This window comes from Notamacropus eugenii, chromosome 2 (assembly GCF_028372415.1).
Source record: "Notamacropus eugenii isolate mMacEug1 chromosome 2, mMacEug1.pri_v2, whole genome shotgun sequence".
NCBI lineage: Eukaryota > Metazoa > Chordata > Mammalia > Diprotodontia > Macropodidae > Notamacropus > Notamacropus eugenii.
Genome location: NC_092873.1, coordinates 354,567,628 through 354,592,008, shown reverse-complemented (window position 1 = coordinate 354,592,008; position 24,381 = coordinate 354,567,628). Strand labels below are relative to the sequence as shown.

Below are 24,381 nucleotides of genomic sequence, written 5' to 3'. Positions count from 1 at the left end.
ACTCAGAAATGAATAAAATGTATGTATAATATGGTATAATATCAACATATTTTATCTTTTAATACTGTAATAATTTAGACTTCTTCTCTGGTATGAAGGGAGGGCCAAAATTTTTTACATGGATTTCCCAGATTGTGGAGACCTTAACCCCATTGATGTAGAAAGAATGACTAACTGTAAATGACAATTTGAGGAGAAGGAAGAAAGCAATACTAAAGAGAGTGATTAAGAAAGACATTACATAGGAGGTGGAGCTTGAGCTCAAGTTTGAAGGAAGTTAGGGATATGGGAACCCAAGGTCACATTTTCTTGCTGGAGGCTATTTACACTGAGGCCACCTCTGACGCAAATTTCATCTACTGAGTTGCTTGACTCTCATTGCCAGGGATTCTGTCCAAAGGCAGGACCTCACTGATATTTTCCTTCTCCTTGACTAGATTCATGAAGTCATTAAAGATAAATATGGTGGCTATGTGTCCTGCCCCACCCCTACCTCCCTCCTATTGCTTGTTTCTTGAAATAAGCTCACCTCTGCTGAATTTTATTCAGAAATTAGGGTGCCAAAGTGGCTGGGGCCAAGAAGATAACAGGGCGCCATAGCTTGGCCATTATCTCAGCAGAGGCAATCAGAGGCTAAATTACTGCCTCACTTATGAAGACTTTTCCCCCTTTTCTATGAACGTTTTATTGAAGCTTTTTACTTTCCAGTGATTACCCTATTTCCCCAAACCCCACCCTTGCATCCTCTTTGTAAAGAAGACTCCTAAGCAAAACAAACCAACACATTGGTCATGACTAGCAACTTATGTATACCTCATTCTTCACTTAAATTCTGCCACTTCTCTGCTAAGAGGAGAGGGTACTGTCCCACCATCAGTCCTCTGCAGTTATGGTTGATCATTCTTTAGATTAGATTTAGTCTTATTTTCTTTTACCTTATTGTGGTCATCATGTAATTTGTATTCTTGTTTCTGCTTAACTTTGTTCTGTATGAGCTCATATGAGTCTTTCCAAGTTTCTTATAGAACCTTTTCCAAAAATAACTTGACCTAAAAAATTGATATGGCTTTCCCCAGGCAAATGAACTTTGACAGAAGATTGTTGGGGGCAAAGAATTCAGGCCCCAATTCAATCTGAAAGACAGTCCTAATTGATCTTTCTTGGAGAATCCAAAATGATACTCGCCATTCACCCTATTCAAAGACAATAAAAATTAGCACCAATTAATGTCAAAGTTTTCAGCATCCTTATGTATTGTTCCATGGTCTTATCACAAAGGAAACAGTAAGAGTACTCTCATTTGGCTATAGATATGTGATCTGAATGATGTGAACATTCCTCTCTAACCATGAAGATCTACTCCCAATCATGTTTACCTACTGTTTCAGACTCTTCCTGGAATCTTCCTATACATTCACCACTGGTAATATACCCAGTGTCCTTCCATCTATTCTTCCTTATTCTCTTTTGATATTGTGAGGACATCATGGGACTTGCAGGCTATCCAACGGGTATGTCTCCCTCTCAGCACATGATTGACCACCTCTTTCAGTCCTATACTTCTGTAAGAACATCCTTTTTACAATTTCTTCTTATACCTGACTTGTGATGTGCTGTAGTTGTCTCTCTTCCACCATGAGACTCTTTGTTGCCCTTTGGGTAATCTTCAAACCCAGTTCTGAGACTGTGGTGCTCCTTGACCAGCAGCCATAAAATATCATTGGAAGAGAATAGGTGTTTAAATAAGATGGACCACTTTTCCAGGGTGAGTCTTGGAGTCATTAAAAGAGTTTTGCAATTTTCAGAAGACAACCTTGCCCGGTCTCCTCCTGCTTCTTATTTCTTGTCCTAACTTATTATCCATTTTCAGTCTTCTAAGATATATGGGAAGTGGCGACAAACAATCATCCAAAACAAAAACCTTATTGAAATTTTTTCCAGTAGCTACATATTTTATCCTCAGTGAGAAAGCAATTGACAATTAAAAGAGAAAATGTGGCAGACTTCTGGTATGAGCGCTTAATGAAACCACAGTAGGGAGGGCAGAACTAGCTTACAAAAAAGAAGAAAAAGTCAAGGAAAAACCAAAGGCAACAGAGAAAGCTGGATGACTTTCAAGCTTCTAAAGAAGATGAAAAAGTCTCTATTAAGTCACTATTCATGAAAGGAACAACTGAGGCATTTCAAGTGATCTAGCAGGAGGGCAGGGCTCCCCTAACTATTGACTGATTTTTTTTTTTCTAATGCTGTACTAGCAAGGCATTTATGGTCATCATGGGGGATCTGGAGATTTGACATGGGGACAGAAAGGTTGCATGTAATATCTGCTGGAATCCTTGCACGATGCGTACCACCATTTGGTCCGCACATCCTCCAGTATGCCTTTTCCCAGTCTGAGCCCTACTACTCTGGATTCTGTCAAGGTAAGAGCCTCTAGCTTTGGATTAATGAGTTGGTGAAGGCACTCTGCCAAGTATAAGGTTTCACAGAGGAATCGGGAGGTGCTTGCCACTGTCCACTCCAGATTAGGCAAAGTTTCTGTTCTGCCTATGGTCAGAGAAAGCTGAGGTGTAGGGCAACATGCCAGCCCTTCCCATCTGTATTCATTAATAAGAGGACAGAAGAAATATTCATTCATGAAACCTATCACTGTGTGCTTGGCACACAGGAGGTGATTGGGTGAACTGCCTGTTTACCCAACCTGTGATGTCTTTAACAGAATTAAGCGTTCTCCATTTTCCAAACCACCTCTTCTCAGATTGGCTTAAAGTGAGCCAGATGAATCAGGTACAGGGAATAATTTAAGTTGAGAATCATTGGCATGATAGAAATTTGGGTTTTTTCCTTAATCTCAGAATCCTGATCTTTGACAATCAGAAATGGCCAGGAATGCAAGGCACTCTGAGAAAAGCCACCTGTACAATGGAAATCCTCTGGCTGCAGTCAGGGGATCCTTGTTCAAATCCTGCCTTTGACAGCATCTGTGTGACTTTGGGCAAATCACTAATCTTTTCTAGGTTTTGGTTTCCTTACTGTAAAATGCGGGGCAAAGGGTGATTCTGAAGTCTTTTCTGGTGCCATGATTCTATGAACTAATGGCACCTTATGGAAGCCATTGTGTTTCTGATATATTGAATGGCTACCAAAACATTCCCATCTTTTCTTTGTGGCTTTGTTTTATGTTTAAACTCTCTCAGTGTGACTTTTCATAAGACGCAATCTCTCAAGTGTGAAACTAAGGAAATAGAATCATAGATCTAAAGCTAGAAGGAATATCAGAGGAATATCTAGTCTAACAGATAAGGAAACTGAGGCCCAGAGAAGGAAGGCTGCAGATAACAAGGATTTATTAAGCACTAGCTAGCTATGTGTCAAGTACTAGGGATACAATTACAAGCAAAAAAAACGCTCAAGGACACACATATAGTAAATAGTACAGCCTTATCTCAAGCCTGGGTCCTCTGGTGCCAAATCCAGTGCTTGATATGCAATGCACCACACTGACCCTAAAGACAGGATTTAAGGGAATAGTTGGATTTGGTTGAGGGTGGTCAGAGAAGGACAGGGGCTTCTTTTTGTGAAGTCAAATGAGCTTCCTCCTCTCTTTATAAAGACTATTGGTTGAGTGTCCTTTCCCAAGGGTCTGATGGGTATTCTCATGCTGGTCCCAGACTAGGGGGTAGTAAGGATCAATCCCAGAAAACAAAGCACCAAGTCTGAGACTTCTTTCTGTTAAACAATAACCTGCTTCCCAATAAAGCCAAAAAATCCCAGGGAAACCTCTAATAGGAACTCAGAACCTCTAATAGGAATTTCCATACTCAGAAACTCTTAGGAAAGAAGGTCAGTACAGAGATAAAATCAGGTTATAAGCAATACTAACCTTCTCTTAAGGGGAAAGGAGTAATACATTCAGGCTTGCCAAGCCACTGTGAATTGTGAGCTGAGAACAAAAGATTCCTAGACAAAAGGAATTTAGGAAGAGGTTTATTAAATCATCCTTCATAGGGGAAAGTCAAAATAGGTGGGTTACCCCCTCCCTAACCCCACCTCCCAACAACCTCTAAAAGTTGTACATTATATAGGATTCAAACAAAGGAGCAAAGAAACAGTAGCTGATTGGCTTATAAGTTTTTCAAATAAGGCACAATAGATTAATTAAACTTCACATAAATTAATTAAAATGTACTTCTCAGGAAACTAGAAATTAACTGGAACTGCCAAACATCAATCTTTGGGTCCCCTGAAATTTTCTGGGGTTGGTACAAGGCAGTCCTAACTTAGGCATTAAACTAATCTGATCTCTAAGCAATACATATCTGGTTTCTTGTTAAGCAAGCCTAGATTCAAACAATGAAATCATTAATAATCTTTCCTACAATTTAGCATTTAGTAATTTCACCTAAAAAAATCATTTTACCTAAAAAAATCATTTTACCTACAGGATACATCTCAAACCATTCTGAACTGCTAAGGTCAAATCACGCGTATAATTGAGTGAACAAGTGACTGATTGTTAGTAGCATTTTTACCATGACTAAGCACTTCCTCAGCTTTCCATTAAGGCCAGCCAGGATTTCAATTTTAGTATCTTCAAAGCCTGGCCTTTAGGTTTAAGCATCTGTCACCACAGTCATTTAGACACCTTTATAAGCTGGTCTAGTTTTTTGTTTTGGGTTTGGGTTTTTGTTTTGTTTTTTTTAAGTCCCGTTTTAAAAGGACTATGTAATAACATACATGTATATATTGTACAGCTCCAAGCATGGGACTGGCCAGGGCTTTTAGTTGGGCTCAGATCCCTCTATTACCTAGTTCTTTAAATCAAGACAATGGAGAATTCTCTAGTCATCAATCTTTGTAAGGACTGGACCTTGACCACTTTAAAAAGACAACTATTGATTGAGTTGTTGGTGGGGGTGGGGATGGCAAAGAGAGTCTTAGAACAGGGTCGTAAATGTCTTGAGTGACTGCCTGCCTGCAGATTCAGGGCTCAGGAATCTTCATTGGATTTCAAGATTAAAAGCAAAGCAAAGGAAAGTCACTCTTTTCCTAACAGAGACAAATTTCTACATACTTGAACTCCCAGAACTGGAAGGATCTGAGGATGGAAGGTCCTTTGTCATGAAATGTCCCAGTTCACTGTGGATGGAATCCATTGTTAATACTAAAAGAAACCATTGCCCTTGGACTGCCTTCTTTTCCAAATAAAAAGTGTAAATTATTATGGATGGTATTTTGCTACTCTGTGTACAATCCTCTTAGTCATTTCTAGTCTCTTATATCCTTCCATTACTAAGTCTGGGCTTTGGGAAAGATTTAAGTCAGCTTCTGGCTATTGATTATGTATGGCTTATGCTAACCTCCCAGGGTAGCAGCCTGGAAATGTATTGCAGCAATATACTTTTTTGGGGACTTATAATTCCCTAGAAGTAATTTATGGATCCTAAACTATTATCAAGAGATAAAATAAATCTGATTAAGTCCATGCTGTTACTTTTTTTTTTTATTTTGTGTTACTTTCAGTCCAAGGCTATTTCCCAGAAAAAGGAAGTTATTGTTCTGGTCTTAATATGAACCAAGTAAAGTCCTTGAAGAGCCTAACTTCAAAGAGATAAGTCAAGCATTTCTCTATGGCTGGCTCATTATGTCCCAATCCCAGAATTTTTGGGGCATTCTCTTAAAATAAGGTTAGATATGTCTCTTATCTAGGGTCTCCCCAAAATAACAGAATAGCTTATAGAAAGGTACTCACTGTAAAAAGAGGTACATATCAGGAATGGGACAGCTATATTTCCTTCCATCACAAAAGAAAGGCTTAATGGACATAGAGGGGTATTAACAAATATTAAAAATGGGAAATAATTTCCCATCACTTCTATTACACTCCCCCAACAATGAACTGCTAGAATTGCTGAATAAATATTGTACATTCACTGTGGATCACTCACAAAAGTGATCTTCCTGATCAAACCATCAAGTCTAGAAGCATCTAACTATACTGGATATAGCTCCATGCTTTTAAGCTATAGCATCATTCAGATGATGGTCACCTCTTCTGAAAGGGGCAGCTAGGTGGTGCACTGGATAGAGCACCAGTGCAGGAGTCAGGAGGACCTGAGTTCAAATTTCACCTCAGACACTTAACACTCACTTAGCTGTGTGACCTTGGGCAAGTCACTTAACCCCAATTGCCTCATCCTGGGTCATCTCCAGTCATCCTGATGAATATCTGGTCACTGGATTCAGATGGCTCTGGAGGAGAAGTGAGGATGGCGACCTGCACAGCCCTCCCTCACTCAAAACAAAGTCAAGTGCAAGTCATGTCATTATTTCTCTGATGGCATAGTCTTCTTCGGCAACGAAGGATGAACACACACAAATCTCTTCTGAAAAGGGTATTCTTGCAGTAAACATTTTTCACTGTGCAACCAGCTCTCAACCTCTTAAGCTGACAAGGTTAATTTGAGAACCTGGAGGATTGAGTCTAGAAATATCTGGTTCTCAAGAATGGCATTCATTGGGGGAGGAGCCAAGACGGCAGAGTAGAAAGACACACATATGCTAGCTCTGAACCCACAGCCCATAAAATATCTATAAAAAAAAACGCCCAACAAATTCTGGAGCAGCAGAAGTCACAGAACAACAGAGCGGAGGAGCTTTCTGTTCCAGACAGCCCTGAAAACCTCTCACAAAAGGTCCGTCGTGCCCCGCACCTGGAGCCGAGCCCAGCCTTGCCTTGGCCATGTGGCACCGAGAGGAGCAGATCCGAGCAGGCTCCAGGTACAGAATCTCTAGCGGCCAAGCAGGTCCCTCTACCCGCGGGCCCCAAAGGTTGGTGAGAGGGTCTTCTCGGCTTGCCGAGAGGGGAGTGGGGTGCCCCCATAACTCAGGCCCCCTCAGGAGGCAGCAGCAGACAGGGGGCTCCCAAAGCAGGCAGGAGCTTGGATCCATGGTTGAAGGTCTCCACATAAACACCCTGAGGGAACTGAGCCTGAGAGGGGGCCCTGCCCCAACCTGAGAAGCTGAACTTAATCTCACACTGAATAGCAGCCCCACCCCCGCCAAAAGCCCTGAGGCTGGGAAGCAGCATTTGAATCTCAGACCCCAAGCACTGGCTGGGAGGATCTGGAGGCAAAGTGGGTGTGAAAAGAATACTCAGAAGTCAAGTCACTGGCTGGGAAAATGCCCAAAAAAGGGGAAAAAAATAAGACTATAGAAGGTTACTTTCTTGGGGAACAGGTATTTCCTCCCTTCCTTTCTGATGAGGAAGAACAATGCTTACCATCTGGGAAAGACACAGAAGTGAAGGCTTCTGTATCCCAGCCCACCCAATGGGCTTGGGCCATGGAAGAGCTCAAAAAGGATTTTGAAAATCAAGTTAGAGAGGTGGAGGAAAAACTGGGAAGAGAAATGAGAGAGATGCAAGTAAAGCATGAAGAGCAGGTCAGCACCCTGCTAAAGGAGACCCAAAAAAATGCTGAAGAAAATAACACCTTGAAAAATAGGCTAACTCAACTGGCAAAAGAGGTTCAAAAAGCCAATGAGGAGAAGAATGCTTTAAAAAGCAGAATTAGCCAAATGGAAAAGGAGGTTCAAAAGCTCACTGAAGAAAATAGTTCTTTCAAAATTAGAATGGAACAGATGGAGGCCAATGACTTTATGAGAAACCAATAAATCACAAAACAAAACCAAAAGAATGAAAAAATGGAAGATAATGTGAAATATCTCATTGGAAAAACAATTGACCTGGAAAATAGATCCAGGAGAGACAATTTAAAAATTATGGGCCTACTTGAAAGCCATGATCAGAAAAAGAGCTTAGACATCATCTTTCATGAAATTATCAAGGAAAACTGCTCTGAGATTTTAGAACGAGAGGGCAAAATAAGTATTCAAGGAATCCACAGGTCACCTCCTGAAAGAGATCCAAAAAGAGAAACTCCTAGGAACATCGTGGCCAAATTCCAGAGTTCCCTGGTCAAGGAGAAAATATTGCAAGCATCTAGAAAGAAACAATTCAAGTATTGTGGAAATACAATCAGGATAACACAAGATCTAGCAGCTTCTACATTAAGGGATTGAAGGGCGTGGAATAGGATATTCCAGAAGTCAAAGGAACTAGGACTAAGACCAAGAATCACCTACCCAGCAAAACTGAGTATAATACTTCAGGGGAAAAAATGGTCTTTCAATGAAACAGAGGACTTTCAAGCATTCTTGATGAAAAGACCAGAGCTGAAAAGAAAATTTGACTTTCAAACACAAGAATGAAGAGAAGCATGAGAAGGTAAACAGCAAAGAGAAGTCATAAGAGACTTACAAAAGATGAACTGTTTATATTCCTACATGGAAAGACAATATTTGTAACTCTTGAAAGTTTTCAGTATCTGGGTACTGGGTGGGATTACACACACACACATGCACACGCACATGCACACACACATAGAGACAGAGTGAATTGAAGAGAATGGGATCATATCTTAAAAAAATGAAATCAAGCAGTGAGAGAGAAATATATTGGGAGGAGAAAGGGAGAAATGGAATGGGGCAAATTATCTCTCATAAAAGAGGCAAGCAAAAGACTTTTTAGTGGAGGGAAAAAGAGGGGAGGTGAGAGAAAAACATGAAGTTTACTCTCATCACATTCCACTAAAGGAAGGAATAAAATGCACACTCATTTTGGTATGAAAACCTATCTTACAATACAGGAAAGTGGGGGATGAGGGGATAAGCAGGGTAGGGGGGATGATGGAAGGGAGGGCATGGGGAGGAGGGAGCAATTTGAGGTCAACACTCATGGGGAGGGACAGGATCAAAAGAGAGAATAAAAAAAAAAAAAGAATGGTATTCATTGACCTGAGCTCAGGGAAAGTAACTCAAAATAGAAGAACCAGTCAGTGACTTGAGGTCCAGTTTCAAGATGACGTAGGCAAATACATGTTCTTCCTGCCACATGCTTGCAGTCATCATTGTTCCCTGGAGTGGAGGAAAGAGTGGAAGACCAAAAGAGGGCTGGTATCAGCTATACCTGAACAAAGAAATTGCATCAAAAGAAGCCAGAACCCATCTCTCGTTAATCCTTTGTAATCTCAAAAATGAGCAACTCAAGGCTCAGTTACCAATCATCTTTGACACAATCCCCCCTCCCATTCCCATCATGGGAACCAAAGAATCATGTAGGAGCTACTCTACTGTGACCATTAGCAAGGGACTAAAGAATATAACTCACCAGAAGGAACCTGAGCTCATGAGGAGAATGTTCCAGACCAGCCCTCTCCACTACATTGATATTTTAAAACAATTCAATTCAGTTCAATAAGCATTGATTAAGCAAATATTGTGTGCCAGCCACTGGGCATACAAAGAGATAAATAACATCTTCCCTAGTTTCAAGGAGTTTACAATCCACTGGGGGGAAACAGTGCCCACTGATAAACAGTTATAAATACAAAGTAATCTTGTGTGGGGCTTCACCACAACTGGGGAAATCAGGAGAAGGCTCTTGTAGAAAGCAGCCCTTCGGCTCAGCCCTGAAGACCTTCATTGGAGGCAAAAAGAAGGGAGATAGAATGCTGTGTACTGGGAATAGCAAGTAAGCCAACTTGGCTGGAACGCCGCATCCCTAGAGTACGGAAAAAGGAATGTTGCGTAATCAGCCTGGAAAGATAGACTGGCACAACTAAACAGTGTTTGGGTTAATCTGCTTCTTTGTTCAAGAAAATCTAGTTAAACAAACCCAAAGTAAGAGAAAAGTTTGCACAATCCTGAGCCAAAATTATCTATTGCCAAATTTCAGCCTTGGAATCCGTTGTAAATGGATATGCTGCCTGCTACATAAAGAAATAGAAATTTATGGAAGAATCAAGTGTCATCCTCAGGTATCACAGAAGAGACACTTAAATACAATTAATAATACTAAATATCGGATTGGCTTGGAAGTTACCACCAGGAAGCATCTAGGCTCAGAGTGAAACACATGACCTTAGACTCTAGCTCTTGGTTAATTATACTCTAAGCTTACTACATAACTCCACCAGATCTGTAACTAGAAATTTTTTTTTCACATGATACTAAAAGATTTGTAGGCAGGGGCAGCAGCAGTTGAGTAGAGGACGGTTTGATGGAGCAAGGGACCAGTGGGACTGACAAAACAGATGATAGTGCAACTACAAGTATTGTCCCCAGACTTCAGATAGTCTGGTCTGTGTCCTGGAGGGAACTGGGAGAGAAAGAGGTCCATGGGGAGAGGAACATCACTGGACCCTATGCATGACACCCTGTACTTTTGTTGCTTGAAGCAGGCTGGTGGAGAGCCACAGCCATGGGAATGACAGCATCTGAACTGCCATCTGGAGGAAACGTGCCCCACCCCAAAGGCAAGTGCCCTGGGGAAAAAGTAAAGTCCCCACACTCCGGCTAGGGCTCTGATCTCTATCTCAAGGGCAAGAAAGTTTGATTATTATTACTACCAACAACCATCTCTTTATCATCTCATTTCACCAGGCCAGCCACCACAGATAAATTCAGAAATGTTCTCTATAAAGACTCACAAATGAAAACTTATGTCAGCATGTTATTAATCTTGAATGAAAGACAATGACTTCATTCACAATGGGGTCGGATTGGAGGGTACAACTCTTAATTTGGATGGTAGGATCCTAGATATAGAGCTAGGTTTGACCTCGTAGAGCCTCCCGAAGTTATCTGTATGACAATTTTACTGATATTCATAACACATTTTTATATTTTGTCTAGAGAAATAGCAGATTTATGTCTTCATTTCATTACAAAATTAAGTGCACTGAAGGAGCAGATACACATTAGAGAAATGGGCCATTGAAGTTCCTTCTTAGAATCCTAAAGCCTTGGGGATGAACTCATCCTCCTAAAGTCTTTACCTTCATAAATTCCTATTACTTCGTTATTAAGAAACAGCATGATATAATGGAGAGAGAGTTGACTGTAAAGTCAAGAAGACTTGGATTCAAGTCCTGCCTCAGACTCAGACTGACTGTGTGAACCTGGTTACGTGACTTGACCTCTCAGTGCCCTAGACACCTCTCTAAGGCTATAAATTGGAGAAAAGAGATTGATCATCTTCTGCTGATAGGAGAAGTTCCCTAAATCAAAAAAATCCCAGGTTCAGTTTCTAACTTTATCAACTTTGTAACTAGTTTCATTTGGATGCCAAATGCGTCTATGAAAGGATCTGATGAAAAAACAGATGTCTTTCTAGATAATCCAAAAAGTTCAGCCTAGGCAAACAAACAAATAAAGAGTTGGGAAACTTCAACAAAAGTATGTTTGAAGATTGCCTCTTTCTTGAATTCCCCTATCGTGCAAGCTCCTTATCCCGGATCCCACAAATGAATTCATACATAATGAAAAGCAGCATGATCTAATGAACGTGTAGTTAGGAAGACCTGGGTTCAGATCAGACCTCAGATAACATAACTGTGTGATCCTGGGCAAATCACTTTACCCTCTTCGAAATTTAGGTAACTCTCTACTGTAGTTGTTGAGTTGTTTCAATCATGCCCAACTCTCCATGACACCATTTAGGGTTTCTTTGGTGAAGATACTGGAGTGGTTTGCCATTTCCTTCTCTGGCTCATTTTACAGATCAGGAAACTGAGGCAAACAGGGTTAAGTGACTTTCCCAGGATCACACAACTAGTAAGTGTCTGAGGCTACATTTGAACTGGGAAGATGAGTCTTCCTGACTCCAGGCTGAGAGCTCTGTGCGCTATGGCACCATCTAGCTGCCTGTTATCTAGGCTTATCTTATTAAACTGCAGACAGTTGTCATCTTGGTAGGAAAAATTCTCACCCTAAGAAATTACAGATCCTGTCTAGAGTCTCCAGATCTTACGCAGAAGCAAAGATCAAGAACTGGAAAGGACTTCAAAGGCCATCTGGTCCTCATTTTGTAGTGAAACCAAGCTTCAGAGGAAGCTTATCAGATTATTTAAATCCAATTTCTTCGTCTCCAGAGCCTTGTTTATTAATTTATTCATTATTAATTTATTTACATATAATATATTAAATATATATATATTTTATTTAATCAACTAGAGAAACTTCTTTTCCCCTAAATCTTTGCTCATGCTTCTATGTTACATTCCCCAGTCTTCTAGATTTATACCCTTACTATTGAAACTTACTGACTCCTGAGCTAGAAGGGATCTTAGATATAATTTTATAAATTCTAGAGTAGTTGCACAGAGGAAGAACCTGAGACTAAGAGAACCAAAGCAATTTACCCAAGGTCACACCAAATCATGACCAAGATAAGATTAGTACCTGTGGTCTCTACCTACGGCCAGGTCAAAGCTCTCTCTCTGTCCCCATCCCTTCCCCCTATCTACACTGTAGCCTCTTAACTAATACAACCAAAGTTTTTTCTAAGGCCTCATGCTATCTAAATCATGGACAATTTCAATGGTGTGCTAGTAAATATTTTACAACTGGCTTTTTGAAAAAAATGTATGCAGGAAACACTTTTAAGTTTAAACTGTATAGTTTATATTTTCTCTATTACTTCCTTAAGTCTAGACAATCAACAAAACAATAAATCAAGCCCTGATTTATAGTGTTTGCCAGTCTCTGATTTCCAAAGTGTAAATGCTCGCACTGAAAATTTAATAATGGACTTTCAAACAGCAGTTCCATCTTGACCCAGCATACCCCTGCCATTTGCTTTCACTTAGACACCATTAGACTTTTCTTGGCTTAAAATAGTTTTTCTTCCAAGAATGAAAATGTTTTGCGCTCAAAGACATTCCATTCCATCAGGAGAGATAATATCTACAAGTATTTAATGAATAAATAAATACATGTAACCTTGGGCAGGGGGAGGGGTGATCCTCTCTATCACTCCAGACTGCTACAGGGTTCAGTGAAAACTGAGCTGAGAGTCAGGAAGACCTGAGTTTGAATTTGACCTCAGATACTTATTACCTTTGTCACCCTACACATGTCCCTTAACCTCTGTTTGCCTCAGTCTCTTAAACTATAAAATAAGGATAATAACAGCACCTACCTCTCAGGGTTATTGTGAGAATCAAATGAGTTAATAATTTGTAAAGTGTTTCGCACTTGACACTATATGCGTTTTTCCTCCCCTCTTCCCTACCTGCTACTTGTTGATTTTCCTGATTCATTCTCAAGTCAAATTCTAAGGTAATCAAGGATTATGTTCTGATATCTCAATATTAATTACTAAAGTTGCATCTTTCCCATTAATTAAACAATTAACTCTAAGCTCTCACCCCAGTTTATTAACTTAATAAAATGGAGAGCCCTCTTTTCCCATAAGCATTTGCTCATCTCTATTTGTTTAGAACTCCCTAATCTCCTAGATTTAAATAAATACCAAGGTTGCTATCTACACTACTTATTAAAAATGTGACAAACAGCAAAACAAAGACAAATAATTATTTACAATATGTCAGTTGTGAAAAAGATCACAGTACAAGATACCTTCAACCATTGCGGCTACTTTCTTGTCAATTCTAGAAATGCAGTACTACCATTCAGTTATCTCAGGATACAAATTCTCAAAAATCCTCTTCACATTTCTTACTAAGATAAAGTTAAACTCAATTCTTTCAAGAAATAATTTCCTTGTCCTTTTTCTCTGGGAGAAAATATATGCCCTATACACTTTTAAATTTAATCTGCATGATTAACCTTTCCTCCATTACTTTCTTAAGTCTAGACAATCAATAAAACAATAAATCAAGTTCTGATTTGTAGCATTTGCTAATTTCCAAGGTGTAAATGTTCACATGGAAAATTTAACAATAAACTTTCATGAACCAGTTTGAGCTGACTCCAGCACATCCCTGAACAGTATTTCCAGGATGTCAATTAAACTCTTAATCTTCTTCTAGAATGACAGTTATATCATCACTCCAAGATTCCATTTCTTTTTAAATAATGGTATTTATAGTATTTAAGTAATGGTATGTATAGTCTCTGTGGAAGAACTATTGAAATTGGTGTTACATTTAGAATAAATACAAAGTGAGAGGTGACACGAGTAGTTGGGAGAAAGGGAATAAGAAAAGGATTCATATACAAGGTGGGACTTCAGTACACAGTACTACTGTTGATGAGAGTGGTATGATCAGATCTACACTTATGGAAAATCACTGGCAACTGCAGAGGATGTACAGGACATATAACTCTTTAAAAAGTAGAATTGATGAAATGGAAAAGGAGGTTCAAAAGTTCACTGAAGAAAATAATTCCTTAAAAATTAGAATTGGACAAGTGGCAGCTAATGACTCCATGAGACATCAAAAAATAAAACAAAATAAAAAGAATTTAAAAATTAAAAAAATGTAAAATATCTCATTGAGAAAGAGGTGACCTGGAAAACAGATCCGGGAGAGATAACTCAATTATTATTGAACTACTTGAAATCTATGATTAAAAAAAGAACCTAGACATTATACTTCAAGAAATTGTTAAGGAAAACTGCCCTGATATCCTAGAACCAGAGGGTAAAATAGAAATTGAAAGGATCTGCTGATTATCTTCTGAAAGAGATACCAAAATGAAAAGTCTCAGGAATATAATAGACAAATTTCAGAGCTCTCAGATCAAGAAGAAAAACTTGCAAGCAGTCAAAAAGAAACAACTCAAATATCATAGAGTCAAATATTTAAATATCAGGATAATGCAAGATTTAGCAGCTTCTACTTTAAAGAATCAGAGGGCTTGGAATATGATATTCTGGAAGGCAAACGAGCTAGGAATATAACCAAATACAACATACCCAGCAAAACATTGTAATTCTTTAGAGGGGAAAATGGATATTTAATGAAATAGAAGGTTTTCAAGCACCAGAGTTGAATAGAAAATTTGACTTTCAAATACAAGACTTAAAAATAGCATAAAAAGATAAATAGTGAAGAGAAATTATAAAGGATATTCTCATGTGAAAAGATGATACTTGTAACTCCTGAGAACTTTCTCATTATTAAGACAGTTAGGAGTATACATAGATAGAAGGCATAAGTGTGAGTTGACTACAATGGGATGATATCCAAAAAAACAACAATTAAGGAGTGAGGGAAAAGGATGTACTAGGAGGAGGGGGAAGAGAGAGATAGAATAGTGTAAATTATCTCACATAAAAGAGGTGTGAAAGAGCTTTTACAGTAGAGGGGGAAAAGGGGTGTGCAATACTTGAACTTTATTCTCATCAGCATTGACTCAAAGAGGGAACAATATACACACTCAGTTGGATATAGAAAATTATTTTACACTACAGGGAAGGAGGACAGATTGGAGGAGGTAATGGTTAGAAGCAAACACTTGTGAGGAGGGACAGGGTGAAAGAAGAGAGAGAAAGATAAATGGGTTGAGGGAAGCAGGGTTGGAAATTCACAGTTAGTAATCATAACTCTGAATGAGAGAAGAATGAACTCACCCATAGTACAGCAGATAGCAGAGTGAATTAAAAAACAGAATACTGCAATATGTTGTTTATAAGAAACACACCTGAAGCAGAGACACATAGAGAGTAAAGGTAAGGGGATGGAGCAGAATCTATTATGCTTCAGCTTAAATAAAAAAAAAAACAAGGGTAGCAAGCATGATCTCAGATAAAACAAAAATTGGTCTAATTAAAAGAGATAAGCAGGAAACTGCATTTTGCTAAAAGATACCAGAGACAATAAAATAATATCAGTGCTAAACATATATGCATCACATGGTAGCACATTCAAATTCTTAAAGGAAAAGTTAAATGAGTTACAGGAAGAAACAGACAATAAAACTATACTAGTGGAGGATCTCAACTTTCCCCAATCAGAACTAGATAAATCTAACAAAAAAAAAAGTTAAAGGGATGAATAGAATTTTAGAAAGGTAAGATATGAAAGATCTCTGAGAAAAACTGAATGAGAATAGAAATAAATATATCCTTTTTTTCCAGGGGTATATGGCACCTACACAATAATTGACCATGTATTAGGGCATAAAAACCTCACAACCAAATGCAAAAAAAGCAGAAATATTGAATGCATCCTTTTCAGATCACAATGCAAAAAAAATTACATTCAATAAAGGGCTGTGGCAACATAGATTAAAAATTAATTGGAAACTAAATAATCTCTAATCCTAATAAATGAGTGGGTCAAAGAAGAAATCACAGGAACAATCAATAATTTCATTAAAGAGAGTGATAACAATGAGATAACATACCAAAATTTATGGAATGCAGCCAAAGCAGTATTTAGTGGAAATTGTATATCTCTAAATGTTTATATCAATAAAGTAGAGAAAGAATAGATCAATGAATTGAGCATGTAACTTAAAAAAAAAAGTAGAAAAAGAACAAATTTTAAATCCCCAAACACCAAACTAGAAATCCTGAAAATCAAAGGAGATTAATAAAATCAAAACTAAGAAAACCATTTAACTAATAAATAAAACTAGAAGCTCATTTTATGAAAAAAAACCAACAATAAAATAGATAACCCACTAGTTAGTTAGATTTAAAAAAAAAAAGAAAACCAAATTACCAGCATCAAAAATGAAAAAGGTGAATTTACCACCAACAAAAATGAAATTAAAACATTATTAGGAATTATTTTTGCCCAATTATATGCCAATAAATCTAACACCCTAAGGGAGATAGCTGAATATTTACAAAAATATAAATTGCCCAGATTAACAGAAGAAGAAATAGAATACTTAATAACCCTTTCTTAGAAAAGGAAATTGAATAAGCCATCAATAAGCTCTCTAAGAAAAAACCACCAGAACTAAATGAATCTACAAGTGAATTCCATCAAACATTTGAAGAGCAATTAATTTCAATACTATATAAACTATTTGGAAAAATAGGCAAAGAAATCCTTCCAAATTCTTTTTATGACACAAATATTGTGCTGATACCTAAATCAGGAAGAGTAAAAAACAGAAAGAAAACTATAGATCAATTTCCCTGGTGAATATTGATGTAAAAAAATTTTAAATAAAATACTAGCAAGGAGATTATAGTAATATATTATAAAGATCATACAACATGACCAGTTGGGATTTATTCCATGAACAAATTGGCAACAATAGCAATTTATCCATTAGCCCCTCTATTTCCCCTTCCAATCTCTCTTTCCTCCCGCATGCCTTCATGCAGGATACTTCAACAAGCATTTATTAAGTTTCTACTGTGTGTCAGGGACTGGGCTAAGCAATGGTGAGGCAAAGACAAAAAATGAAAAAGATCCTTCACTCAAGAAAATTTTGTTTGTATGGAATGTACAGGTATACGTCTTTATGCTTGTATGTTTTTAATAAAATACATACATATATACATATATATAATTATAGGCAAAAAATGTATTATTTTTGAAGTAGTTCTTCAGCAAGAGTATGATAGAATGGGAGTTAGCATCAACTTCTCTAGGCAAATCCCACGAACTTAATTAGACTACTGATAAGTCAATATCAGAAGAATCTATACTTTCCTCAGAATGAGTAAATCAAAGTGTGGGAGCTCCTTTCATTTACCCATCTATGATTTAAGGGCTAAGTCCCGGTGAATTGGGTAGGTAGGTGGCACAGAAGACAGAGTGCCAGACCTGAAGTCAGAAAGATTTATCTTCCTGAGTTCAAATCTGACCTCAGACATGTACTAGCTGTGTGACCCGGGGCAAGTTTCTTAACTGTTTGCCTCACTTTTCTCATCTGTAAAAATGAGCTGGAGAAAGAAATGGCAAACCATTCCAGTATCCTTACCAAGAGAGTCACACACAATGGAAATAACTGGATAACAATAATAAAGACTGTGGCAGGAAAGATCTGTCTGACCACGTCACCCCACCTCACCCCCAATCAATTCCAGTGACCCCCTTTTGCCTTCAGTATCAAAGATAAAATCCTTATTTGCCTTTTAAGGCCCTACATAAGCTGGTTACCCTGACTGTCCTCCATACCTGAAATTCTCTCCCTCCTCATTTCTGCCTCATTAGCTTCCTTCAGATCTCAGCTAAAGTCCCACCATCTAGAACAAGTTTTTCCTGCTCCTCCATAATGGTAGTGCCTTTTCTCTGAGATTATCCGCAAATTACCTTGTCTATATCCTGTTTATTCATTGTTGTTGGCATGTTGCCTCCTCTACTAGGCTATGAGCACCTTAAGGGAGGGACTTTGTTTTGCCTTTCTTTGTATTCCCAGCATTTAGCACAGTGCCTGGCATATGGTAGGTGCTTAATAAATGCTTATTGACTCACTGACAAATTGGGGGAGGGGCAAGAAAGCACTGGATATGTCTAGCAAATGGGATTTAGAACTTGAAAGCCTGTTCCAAAATACTTTCACCTTAATGATTATAAGATGTGAAGCTGGAAATGACTTTCTAGAAACCATCCAATCCAATCTTCTTGCTTTATAAATGAGAAAACTAAGGTCAAAACAGGGGAAGTGACCTGCTTAAGGTCAGGCAGGTACTATGATAAGCTGTCGAACCAGAATTCAAACTCAGGCTTTGATCATTCTAATATCTAACATTTATTTACAAATATTATCTCATTTTACCCTCTCAATAACTCTGGAGGTAGGTGCTATTATGATCCCCATTTTACAGATGAAGAAACTGAGGCAGGCAGGTTAACTGACTTGCCCAGGGTCCCACAGGCAAATTTGAACTTAGGACTCCGGGTCTAACATTCTATTCACTGCACCATCTTAGCTACCAATAACTCCAAGTCAAGGGCTTTCATCTCCAAATTTAGGACCCTTGCCATAAATACTGGACTGAATTTGAAGTTCACTGTTATGAAGGAAAGAAGCACTAAAAATAGTTTCTTACTCACTTTTCTCTTTCTGCATTCATCTGCTTAAAAAAACCCAAAAAACAAAAAACACTAACTCATTCTTATCTTTCTTAGAACTGAGAGTACAAGGGAAGGATTTTCCAGAATTTCTTCTCCAAAAATCAGACCGTGGAGAATTTCCTAAGTGACTCATTTTAAAGCAGAAAGATTTCAGTGTCACATGCTGATTGTCCTGTAAGTAGGTCAGACCAGACCTTGGATTTTTTCCTCTTTTCCTTAAGCTCAATTTCATTAATTGTTGTTCTCACATGGTTTTGAAAAACAATATATTAAGGGATAACAGAAGGCAGGTGGTTTTGGCGTTTGGAAAAATCTGGGCGGCAGCGAACCCTCAAAAACTCTTCTCCATGAGGTTTTTATGAAAGGGCCCCTCCCCAAAAGGTAGTGAAAAACTCATTATCTTTTCCCAAAAATCCATCTCTCTTTTGAAATTTTCTATTACTGTGGAAGACAAGGGTTTGCAACCTTAGCGACATCCTCAATTCCTCATGATCACCTCATCCTTTTCCTGCGTGGGTACCCTCTTCTCCACTCACACAACTACCCCACAGTTCAGGTCCATCACCTCTTGCCTCAATTATTAAAATAGCCTCCTCCTTGTTCCTCCTGACTCCAAGTGTCTCTCCACTCCAAATCACGCTCCACACAGCTGCTAAAGTGATTTGACTAAAGCATAGGTTTGATCATGACACATCCTGCCTACCCCACAAAAAAATTTCTGGGGACTCTCTGTAGCCTCCGTGATCAAATATAAACTCCTCTACTTCACATTTCAATCTCTTCACATCCTTTTCCATTCTTACTTTCCCATTCTTCTTATATATTACTCAGAGGTGTGCAGGAACTCCCTCGAACTAACTCCAGAGAGAGCTTATTATTAGATTTTCAATGTAAGCAATTACACCTTGGAAATCAGCAAATGTTACAAATAAGGGTTTGACTTATTGTTTTGTTACTTATCTGAATTTAAAGTGATGGAGAAAATGTTAATACAAATTGAACTTAAAAGTGTATTATAGGTACATCTCCCCACCCACACCCCCATCCCTTACCACAGAGCTGGTTGTTAAACATTTACCCTAACACACCTGTGACATCCCTCTTTCAATAATGAAATCCAGCCATACTAACTTATTCATTGCATCACACATGATATTCTATCTCCCTTCTTCACACTTTTGCAATGGCTATATACTCTATGCCTGGAAAGAATGCCCTCTTCAAGTCAGCATCATGTAATCCGTGGTTGATTCGTTTCCTTGATTGAAACTTGAAAGATTTGACTCAAGAGTTACCTTCCTCATGAAGCCTTTCTTGATTCCTGACCCCCTCTTCAGACCTTTGTATTAATTTTGTACATGTTACAAATACATACAGAATATCAAGCCTTGATTCAATTTTAAGCTATTTAAGCTTAATAAATTTAAGCTATCAAAGTGCTGAAAGAAAGATTCTTTATTTGGGCTTTCACTCTGATTAGTGAGGCAAAACTCAGGACAAAGAGAATTAGAAGGTTTTTATTATAAGTACATCAAGGTAGCAATTCCTTGACAGACTGATCACTGGAAATCAGCAAGGGCTTCAAGGTAGGGAAAGCTTTTAGAGGTAACTTTAAGATAATCCAGATAGGTCCAACTCAGCAAAAGTGATTGGGCACTTACATCTCAGTTCCTCCCCAAAGTAGCAAGAACCTGACAATTTTCAGGCAGGGGTATGTGACAAAGAGCTGCAGGCTTGGTGTCTCCTTTCCCACCAGAGTCTCCCCCAACACTGATAAGCAGGGCTGGGGATAATGTGTAACTGAATCAACATAACTTTCAACAAAACCTTAAAACTGCACTAAGACTTTTCGAATACTATATGTTCTTGATGTTGCCCCCATTAGAACACAAACTCCTTGAGGGTACACATCGATTCATTCTCCTTTTTTGCATCCCCAGTGCTTAAAACAGTGTCTGGCACATAGTAAGTACTTATTTATTTTTTATTAAAGGTCCCATCCCATGACTCACTTCTTAAACAGGCCTAATCACTGAAAGTGTTGTCCCAGTCAGACTGAGACCTGTTAAAGACCTTAGTTTGGAAAGGCCAAGGTCCCCCATTGCATCTGGGACCATCTCCAGTTGTCCTGATCTCTATCTGGCAATTGGACCCAGCTGGCTCTGGAGGACAAAGTGAGGCTAGTGACCCGGCACAGCCCTCCCTCACTTAAATCCAGTTCAACTGCAAGTCATGGTATCATTTTCCTTAATGTCATGGTCCTCTTTGAGAATGAAGGACAAACCACAAAAGCTTACTAAATTGGTTGATATATATTCTTTCAAAGGCATGGAATGCAAAGAAAAAGCAAAGATTTAGTGCAGGTTTTCTGCATTCTGACAGGCTGCAGATATGCTGGCTTCTTCCTCCCATCTGGTGATGGAAAGTAACTTCAGTTACTCCATGCAAGGCTAACTAGGCACCACTAATCTTGACTCCCTGTGGAATTATAGAACAACCTAGAGTCAAAGCCCTCCATCCTGCTTGAGGAAAAGAAAAAGGTAGACATGCCCTCTAGCCCATACCCTAGTAGTGTGTCCAAAAGTATTTTCCACTGACACAAAGACTCCCCCCCTTTAAAAAAAATGGTCCACCCATTGTTTAGCAAAAGACCATGAATTAACTCAACCCTCAGCACCCAAATGGATGAGTCAGGGTCTGCTAAATTGCAAGAAAAGAACACAATGAAATGGAAGCCAAGAGCCAGAGAACAGCTTTTTGAAAAAGAAAGCCCTGAAATCAGCTGTTTTCTATAAGTTGGATTCCTCAGTTTCTCAATATTATTAAACAAGAAGATAAATGCAGAGTACAGAATATGACTAGTAATGTAACTAGGCAGTAAAAAAGTGGAGGGAGTTTTTTCCTTTCCTTTGTTTAGAAAGGCTCTTTTAGTTTTCTACAAAACTGGAGGGTAACTTGGAAAGACCTTCTCTACAAACAAGGTTTCCCTCCCAGTTCTACCAAGTAGTATAAAGTACAACACCCCACTCTAAGCTCTTTATCCAAGTAGGAACTACTTGTTACTTCTGTATTTGAGGCAACACTGTGGGTAAGCATTTCCAAAATTAAAGCCCCCATTGGTGAACTTCTTTACAGTCATATGCCAAATACAGTTAACTGAAAGCAACAACTTTTACTAAAATGACATAATAAAAGTATTAGCTACAAAATCTTCCCCTTTAAACATGTAACTTATTCTCCCATAAGTACATAGTATTGGTAGGAAGACAGGTCACAAGCTTAGAGGACTTAGGGTATATGTCCTTTCTGTCCTTGTAGGGTTCTCAACGTTGCTCAGTTTTCAAACTCCCAATCTTTTCTATGTTTCCAGGTTCATATTATTTGAAGCCTCTATCTCCTTTGAGTGACTGTTTCTTGGTGTCCATGTCTGGAGACTTTGTATTGCTGTTTCTTGCTAGCTGCATTTCAACTGTGCCTTAATTTCTCTTGACTAATTTTTGAATTGGTAGATGAAGTGTCTCATACCAGACAAGTACATCTGCTGCTAGAGGCTTGGTCTAATGAAAAGATATGAGAAAAAAAGTCCCTTCTCCTTTTACTACCCTCTGGCACAGGCCCAAGGGCCTCCTCTACAAATATGTTCTGACTAGAATTCCCCAAACTGAAACTAGGAGTGTTTGTCTATCTTTTAAGGGTCTTCTCGGAGATGTGGACAATCTTTTCTTGGTCAATCGTGTGTTCCTTTCAATTCAATCAAGGAAATTTATTCACACTCTGTAAGGAGATTGCTTGGCATGTTTATAATTAGTTTAACCTCTCATTGTCGATACTTTCTTTTCTCTGATTAGATCTTCGAGCTGAAGTATTGGATAGAGACCAGCTCCCTTACCCTAGAAATGCCCAGTACCATATAGCACAGTTCTCTTCCTTCCAAGCAGGAAACATGGATTGACAGGTAGGAGTTAGACAAGCTTAGATTTCCACAGGTTTTTACACCAGTCACATCTTCTTCTCCTTAAAGTAACTCAAAGGTCTTAGCATCAATTTGACTTAAAGATCCTTAGAATGAAACCCTAAAATAGGACCATAGAGATAATAAAGACCAGTCTCCTCATGTCACAGAAAAGAAAACTGAGTCCTAGAAAGAAAGTAACTTGCTCAAGGTCACACAGTGAGTTATCAGCAGACCTGAGATTGTTGAACCCAGATTTCCAGAACCCTTTTTCCAATACATGAGGGACCATGTTACATTCCCACTAATGTGAAGCCACTTCTGGGAAAGAACTATAGCTTTTAAGCAGCTACAAACTCCAAACAATATTACAAGCTTAAGAATGACCTTAACTACCCAAATAAAAAAGTAGAGATTCTCTAAAGGAGAAAATTTAAAGGAGGTGAAATATCCTTATCCATCCTTGTTGGCCATCTATAAGTCACCCAGCAAGTCTTCCCCAAGCTCCTACTCTGTGCTCAGCATTGTACTAGATACTGCAGGAACTAAAGTGACCCATTTGTTCTTATGGATTTATAATCTAATTAAGAGATAAGACTGAAACCCTGAAACAATTAGAGAATAAGTCACTACCTCAAAGCTAAATTGTGTTACAGACAACAAGCACACCTACCCCAATGTCGTTCATAACTTCCATTTAAACATAAAATTGAATGAAATGTTACAAAAGCAATACATTCAGATAATTAGACCAATGCCATTGACAGCAGAGTTTTGCAATGTTGTCATGGTCTTTGGTAAAATGTATTAAGGCATGAGCAGAACCAGGAAAACACTTTACACAAGGAAAACAACATTACAAAGAAAAACAACTTTGAAAGACTTACAAAATCTGATCAATGCAATGAATTACCATGATTCCAGAAGACTGATAAATAAGGAAATGCTAATGATTTCTTCGCAGACACAAGATGCAGAAACAGACATTCATTTTTGGACACGGCCATTCTGGATTTGTTTTGGTTGACTATCAATATTCATTGTAAAGCATTTTATTTTTTTTTTCTTTCTTCCTTCTTCCTTTCTTCTTTCTTTTCTTTGCTTCCCTCCTTCTTTTCTTCTTTCCTTCCTCCCTTTTCCTTCCTTCCTTCTTCTCTCTCAATTTTTAATGGAAAAGGGACAGATGGAGTGAGCAGGGTTAGTAATAATGGTTCCAAAAAAAAGAGTGGATTGTTAAAAAACATTATTTTGAAATTCACAGAGGAAAATAGAAGAAAATTCAGAAGGAAACACAAACAATATAGTTTTGAAAGTAACATATAGAATTTATTACACACTTTTAAAAAATCAAACAGCATAAAACGGAAATTCACAAAATCATATACAATCCTCTTTTTGTGTTCTGCTTTGTATAGGGAAATGCTCTTTTTTTTGGTATTTAAGTTCAATTATTTTTTTAAAAATAAAACAAAATGCATTAAGGCAATGTGATACACTGGAAAGAACGCTTGATCAGAATTCATAGAACCTGTGTTTGAATGCCAACTCTACTAATTAATAGTTGTGTGACAACTC

The 24,381-nt window shown here is 38.3% G+C and overlaps 1 pseudogene; it reads left to right on the top strand.

Moving 5' to 3' along the window:
- The window catches only part of LOC140523054 (peptidyl-prolyl cis-trans isomerase FKBP11 pseudogene), a 40,349-nt pseudogene that overhangs the window by 1,091 nt on the left and 14,877 nt on the right, over nucleotides 1–24,381 (top strand).